The 8,203-nt window shown below is 35.3% G+C and overlaps 1 long non-coding RNA gene across 1 annotated transcript; it reads right to left on the reverse strand.

Annotated features, from left to right (window-relative positions):
* On the reverse strand, nucleotides 711-2,519 carry LOC107641679. Its single transcript, XR_001620397.2, has 4 exons — nucleotides 2,206-2,519; nucleotides 1,207-1,516; nucleotides 1,043-1,136; nucleotides 711-957 (listed from the first exon to the last, which is right to left on the reverse strand). It is a non-coding gene; the product is annotated as an uncharacterized LOC107641679 (long non-coding RNA).

Below are 8,203 nucleotides of genomic sequence, written 5' to 3' on the forward strand. Positions count from 1 at the left end.
ACCCCACGAAGACGCCAACTTGGAATCCGTTAACGAGCTTCAAAGCCCGCCAAGGATTCGAACAAGAGGACGTCCAAAAAACAGGCTAGGTTCAAAGCTGGAGAAACAGATCGCAAATGCCACAAAGAAGAAGAAGACGAAAGTTTTAAGCGAGGTGAAAGTAATGTTCTTTAAATTTGTGGCGATTGAGTTTATTTTTCTCGTTAATAGTTTAGGTAATGTGTGTGTGTTATATTTCAGATAAACCTGTTTGATGCTGCATCAACGGCGCATTCAAATTGCAGCGAATATCAAGGACACGTTATGAGTTATCAGTTCAGGGTACCAGCAGCAGGGGATAACTCGTTGGGTGTATAATTTTACAGAATATGGGTGTAAAAGCACTGTTATTTTGGGTGTATTTTCGTTAATTCACAATTTAGATATAGACACATATATAGATATATATAAAACAAAAGCTGTAAAAATTTTCAGGTTATGGGTTTATATTTGATTTGATATTTTTCTTCATATTTTAGTACATGTAATTCATACATTTTGAATACAGCGCAGACAGTTTGGGTGTATATTTAATACAACCTTGGGTGTATTATTAGACTTGCGTTGGGTGTAGCAGTTTATTATTTGTGTTTTTTCCTTCATATTTTACCACCTGTAATACAGCTTTTGAATACATCACAGACAGTTTACCAGCACAGATAGTTTAACTATGGGAAAAAATATACATGGAATAGAAGTTGTTGATAAATGGCAAATATTTACATCATTTGTTCAATTTACAAACTACCCAGTTTTTATATCAGCAGAATTAATCTGACAAAACGGACTTAATAATATAGAGGATGGCTTCGACAGCCTTATAGCACTACTCTCTCTAATTGCCTGATCTCTCTGTGTATTCATCTCACTGAATAGTATCCGGGATGCGTACTCCACTCTATAGTGGTCCACCTCCTCCTACAATAAAAAAGTATATTTTGTTTAAACAGCAATATTAATTCAGTAAAGTAATACAGAGTTATATGGTTCTAAAGACAGTTACTTGTGGCCAATTATCCCATTGATACTTCCCCTTTTTGATGTTTTCCGGCTCAATTATCTCCATCCACTTCATAACGTACACAGCGCAGTCATAGCTGAAAACGAAGAAAATAAATTACAAATCTCATTTACAAACGTTTAATGATCAGACTCACAAATTTATACCTTGTTTTTTGGCCTGATATTTTAACATATGGTGATTTAATTTCCTTCTCCCTCTCCCCTTTCTGAAGAGGTTTCCCACCGGCATATGTTATCAATCTTGAAAATACGTATCCCTTAAATACGAAAACAAATCAGTAATACACCCGAATGAATGGACAAGATACATCCAACTGAATGGACAATATACACCCATCACAACTAACGAAATAGACCTATCTATTAAAGTAAAGAAGACATTTTGTGAACTTATCACTCAGGAGATGTGTGGCACACTTAAGGTCTTTCGTTTGGTTTCTTGCTGCCATTTTGTCTGAAACAAAAAATACACACAAATATACTCCCATTAGTAACAGTAAGATACACCCATATGTAAGAATCAGATACACCCATTGATAACAGTGAGATACACCCATTGAAATTATTCAGATACATTCATATATATCAGTCAGATATCAGTCAAACATGTTTCAATATCAAGCAACATTACAAGGTCTAATAACAGTAAGATACACCCATATGTAAGAATCCGATACACTCATTGTTAACAGGGAGATACACCCATTGATATTATTCATATAAATCCATATATATCAGTCAGTTATCACTCAAACATGCTTCAATATCAAATTAATTCAGATATCAGTAAGATACACGCATATATGAGTCAGATACACCCATTGATAAGAGTAAGATACACCCATATGTAAGAATCAGATACACCCATTGATAACAGTGAGATATCACTCAAACATGCATCAATATCAAGTCACATTACAAGTTCAAACAGTATACAACCCCCAATCTACGGAATAAAGCCCCAAAAATCAACAACAGTAGCAAGAGAACTTAGAACAAGAATGTAGAACGACGTAGAACTTAGAAGAATGACGTAGAACTTAGAACAGTGTGACAAAGAAGCAAGAATAATAGCACAGTAAACCCTAGAGAAGAACGACGTAGAAGAAAACTAAAATTGGGAGGTTTTCTTGATGAACTTACGTTGAGTGTATTTGCTTCGTTTTCTCTTCAGATTCTTCACGGAGAGTTTGATGTTGTTTTGATGGAGGTTTCGAACAACGATTTGTATATTTTGAACTTTGATTTTTGCTCGAAAATGGGAGCGTTTCCTTGGTTTCGAAGCGTTTTGAGAAGTGGAAGAAGTGGAGGAAGTGGAAGAGTCTGCCATACGTAACCGTTTGTGTTGAGCGCGTGATTTTGACGCGCCATGTTATGCTTCCTTATGCGCGTGTCTTCGATTTGGGCTGGGCCAACTTGGATGCTTGGATACTTGTATGTGTAGCAGGCCCGAATTTCAATTATGTATAATTAACACGATGTATATCTATAATTATGTATTATAGATTTGCTTTTATGATCCTGTCTCAAAAAAAATTATTTTTATGATAAAGCTAAGAAAAGATATTATTATGTGATTTATAAAACAACACAAAACATATAAATAAAACAATTATAATATTTTTGTTCTTAAAAAATTAAGATTGTCTCACATTTATAAGAATCTATTTATTGACCTTTTTAGAAATATTATTTCTACAATTACAACTAAAATTATTAGACAATTTTAAATTGCAATTACAGAAAGTCAAAAATGTAGATCTTAGATATTTTGTGTCAACCTACCTTTAAAAAAGTAGAAATACAACTATTTTGTTTTCTCTCAGCATGCCTCTCAAGAAGTGCATACTTATTTTGTTTGTTTGTTCAATAAGTAGTTGTTGCTATAAAATTGTATTTTTATATTAATCATATTATATATACACTAAAAATAAGATACCAATCAATGATTATATATAAAAATAAAATTTACTACTTCATAATTTTTTTATTATTTTGTTTAATTATTTCTATTATAGAATTTGATAAGTTTGAAAACTCCAAATTAATTTGATGATGATCAAATATTATTAAAATATTTAATTACAAAATTATTAAGTTAAATTTAACTCACATGTGTTAATTAATAATTTTGTTATTATGCAGATTTTGGTTATTGGACTCAAAAGCAAATCAAAGTCCATATATAGATTCAGCCTTGTATAAAATTGTTTAAAATTGTGTGGCTGAGTTATTTTGTTAATTGGGCCAAAATTTTAGTAAACAAGCCCAAAAATAAAATCTTGGTGCAAGACCAACTAGCTTGGTCTGAATTGAAAACAAGAAAGAAAGGGGAAATGCTTGATTTGGTTCGGTTACCCATTCACTTGGGTTATGGAATTCAAATTTTGATCAACTTGAATTTAATGCATGCCTTGGTAACATGAGAGAGAAAGATCAAATTGATTTGATTGCTATCAATGCTTTACACCCTACTAGGCATGGGTAATGTAAACATAACTCATTTTCATTTTCATCTTTAATTACATTGCAAGCTTTTCTCTGTTCTCTCTCCTCTCTCTTTCGGTCATGTCAAGCAGGAAAAGATGGATGAAGCAAACTATCAGTAAAATTTACAGAGAAGCTAGAAGCAAGAAAAGGGCTAAGGTGATGATGGCCTTAGCTAGAAGAAGATCCAAGGCTTGGAGTGGCTGAGATCTTTGCCACTAATGGTAAGAAGTGGTGAGGAAGTCTCAAGCTCTCCATACCTGAAAATGGAAGAGATCCAACTCGGTCAGAGAAGAAGATCTCTGAAGCATGGCTCGTCTCTACTTTGCGGTCACCCATCATAGAAGGTAGCTAGAAAAGTTACGTGAAGGAGGAAGAAAAAGTGGAGCAGGAGGAGCTGTCAAGCATCAAGGACTCATCAAGGACCAGAAATCCTTCTTGGGGAGCAAGTCAAGATGGAAGGCCCAGATTGATGAAACTTGGTGAGAAGGGATGAAGCAGAGGTAATTGCATGTTGGATTTTACATTCGGTTCTCTCTCTGGCCGAACCGATTTTGTGTTGAAGAAGAAGAACTTTAGCTTGGTTCAACCGTTTCAACCTTAGAGGCTTCCCCTTCTATAATAAGGGTGAACAGCCAAGGCTTGAGACAAGGAGAAAAGAGTGGAAAGCACAGAGTTCTCATAGTTACCCAAGTTAACAGAAGTTCTTCTCCTTCAATGTGTTTTATGTTGTATTTTTCTGTTTAGTTTTGTCTGTCTTGAGTATTATAGAAAAAGGCAAACAGTGAGGTTTGTATGAAAAAGACATAGAGCGAAAAAAGGAAGAGTATACAAAATTAAAAGAAAAAGCCATAGATGTCCTAGAGGTCCTTTGTACATCTGTGTTGTGTATCATAATTCTGTGGGAATCTCCTTGCAAGTTGGGTTAGCACTTAGCAGTTGAAAGCTTGGTAGGTGACCAAGTCAAGTTCAGGATTGGGGATAGATTATGGACTTGTCCCAGATAGGAAGGGTAGTTCCTAGGGAGAATTGGTGTCTGTAATCTGTTTGATTATAGTAAAATTTCGTCATTGTTGTGATGGAGACTGGATGTAGGTTGCATTACACTTAGCAGGTGAACCAAGATACTTCTGGGTGTGATTCTCTCTCTCATCTACTCAATTTTTGATTCTGTTCGTAGGAGACAAAATTGAAAAATATCTCCTAATTGGTTACGAGACAAAAAGAAAATGTCTCTTGACTAGTGACGAGACAAAAAGTAGAAGTATCTCCTGAAGCGTTTTAAAAGGGCAGCAAGATTTACTCAGCAAAAAGGGGGCTAAGATTCAACCCCCCTTCTCTTAGCACCTGACAAACCATCATTTGGTATCAGAGCTTGGTCTCAAAGAGATCAAGCTTTGCAGCTTAAAGAAAAGATCCTGATGGCAGAAAACAGTGGCTCAAACCTGGTGGCCTACACTCTGACAAAAGGGCAGTCAAGCAATAGACCTCCTCTCTTTAATGGGAAGAACTACACTTATTGGAAGGAAAGAATGAAGATTTTTGTCCAATCAGTTGACTATAGACTCTGGAAAATAATCCTAGAAGGTCCTTAATTCCCAACCACCACTAGAGCTGATGGTGTGGTCTCTCTCAAGGGTGAGGCTAGTTGGACCGAAGAAGACAGAAAGAAGATGGAGCTCAATGCCAAAGCTGTCAACTTGCTTAATTGTGCAATCAGGAATACCGACAGGTATCAAGATGCACAACAGCAAAGAAAATATGGAACAAATTACAAGTCACTCATGAAGGCACAACCCTAGTAAAGAAGACCAGAATAGACATACTAAATAGAGAATATGAAATGTTCTCAATAAAGGAAGGAGAATCTTTAAATGAGTTGTTCGAAAGATTCAATGTCATCATCACTGGCTTGGATGCTATGAAAATCACATATTCTGAATCTGTGCTTGTGAGGAGAATTTTGAGAAGTCTCACTAAAGAGTGGAAAACTAAACCTATTGTGATATCTGAGAGTAGTGGTCTTGATTCCATGACATATGATGATTTGAGAGGAAACTTACTTACATTTGAAAATACATATTTGAAAAAAGATACTAAAAGAAAAGGAATAGCTCTCACATCTGTTGCTAACCCCCTGGATGATGAATCCAGTGATTATTCTTCTGAAAATAAATTTGTTTTGTTTGCGAAAAAATTCAGAAAAATGGTGAAGCTCTAGGAAAGAAACAAAGGAAGCGGTTCAAGAAAACCAAGGAAAGATTCCAGCAAGGTGATATGCTACAACTGCAAGGAGACTAGGTACTTCAAATCTGATTGCCCTAAGCTAAAGAAAGAGGAAAAGCCGAAAAAGGTGATATGCTACATCTTCCATCCACCAGCTTGGAGGGACGTATTAAACTACTCTTCCACCTTAGCCCATGACAACAATAAAGAAGTCTCGTGGCCCACAAATTCAACCCAACAGAATACATAAATTCAATTACAATTTTAGTCTTTATTATCTTATCTTATCTTTTCTTTATCTTATCTTTAGTTGTTCTTATCTTATCTTTATTTACTTTTATCTTTCTTAAACTAATGCTCTATATATATTTAGTTTTACCTTCAAAATTTACAATTCAATTCAATCAATCAAGAAATACAAAGTATAATATTCTTTCTCTCTTTTTTTCTTATTATTTCACAATTTTATCATGGTATCAGAACCTTAGTATCCTCCTTGAAGAGGATACATAAGCTATCATCTTTCCGATGAGAAATCACCCTACTTCTTTTTCAAACTCCTCCCACGATGAATAATCAATCTTTTAATTTAGCTCAGCAATCAATCTCTATTACATCCATCCAAGTAAAAATCCAACATCAGTCTTGGTTACACCTGTTCTAACAGGAAACAACTATCATTCATGGAATAGTCACTATGGCTTGTCTGCGACTTCTTCCGGCAGTTTCATCTGCACCTTCTTCTGAGAATTTCGTCTGCATTCTGTTTCAGCAGTCATGTCTGCATTCTATTTCAGCAAGTTCAATCTACATCTGTTTTAGCAGTTCCATATGCACTCTTATTGCGCTTTACGCGTCCTCTTTTATTGCGTTCTATGCGCCCTCTAAAGATCACTCTTATTGCGCCTTACGCGCCCTCTAAAGATCAATCTTATTACGATCTACGCGCTTATTTTTTTCATTTTTTTAAGATCGTTGCTCAAGCACAGCATCTCCTTTTATATTTTTTCCGCCGGCAGCTCAAGCTCCGCCGCACGCATCTTCCTCCGCGTCACCACGTCAGACGCTCAACAATTTCATTGGAACTTATGCAAGTTGTGGATTATTGACATCTTCCATCCACCAGCTTGCGGGGGCGTATTAAACTACTCTTCCACCTTAGCCCATGACAACAATAAAGAAGTCTCGTGGCCCACAAATTCAGCCCAACAGAATACATAAATTCAATTATAATTTTAGTCTTTATTATCTTAGCTTATCTTTTCTTTATCTTATCTTTAGTTGTTCTTATATTATCTTTATTTGATTTTATCTTTCTTAAACCAATGCTCTATATATATTTAGTTTCACCTTCAAAATTTACAATTCAATTCAATCAATCAAAAAATACAAAGTATAATATTCTTTCTCTCTTCTTTTCTTATTATTTCACAATTTTATCATGGTATCAGAGCCTTGGTATCCTCCTTGAAGAGGATACATAAGCTATCATGTTTCTGATGAGAAATCACCCTACTTCTTTTTCAACCTCCTCCCACGATGAATAATCAATCTTTTAATTTAGCTCAGCAACCAATCTTTATTACATCCATCCAAGTAAAAATCCAACATCAGTCTTGGTTACACCTATTCTAACAGGAAACAACTATCATTCATGGAATAGTCACTATGGCCTGTCTGCGCCTTCTTCTGGCAGTTTCATCTACACCTTCTTCCGAGAGTTTCGTCTGTATTCTGTTTCAACAGTCATGTCTGCATTCTATTTCAGCAAGTTCAATCTACATCTGTTTTAGCAGTTTCATCTGCACTCTTATTGTGCTCTATGCACCCTCTTTTATTGCGCTCTATGCGCCCTCTAAAGACCACTCTTATTGCGCCATACGCGCCCTCTAAAGATCAATCTTATTACGTTCTATGCGCTTATTTTTTTCATTTTTTTTAAGATCGCTACTCAAGCACAGCATCTCCTTTTATATTTTTGCCGCCGGCAACTCAAGCTCTGTCGCACGCATCTTCCTTCACGTCACCACGTCAGACGCTCAACAATTTCATCGGAACTTATCCAAGCTGTGGATTATTGACATCTTCCAGCCACCAGCTTGCGGGGCGTATTAAACTACTCTTCCACCTTAGCCCATGACAATAATAAAGAAGTCTCGTGGTCCACAAATTCAGCCCAACAAAATACATAAATTCAATTACAATTTTAGTCTTTATTAACTTATCTTATCTTTTCTTTATCTTATCTTTAGTTGTTCTTATCTTATCTTTATTTGCTTTTATCTTTCTTAAGCCAATGCTCTCTCTATATATATATATATATATTTAGTTTTACCTTCAAAATTTACAATTCAATTCAATCAATCAACAATTAATAAAAGTTCTTCATCTTTTCTTTTCCTATTCTTTCACAATTTTATCATTATAT

This window comes from Arachis ipaensis, chromosome B05 (genome assembly GCF_000816755.2).
Source record: "Arachis ipaensis cultivar K30076 chromosome B05, Araip1.1, whole genome shotgun sequence".
Lineage (NCBI taxonomy): Eukaryota > Viridiplantae > Streptophyta > Magnoliopsida > Fabales > Fabaceae > Arachis > Arachis ipaensis.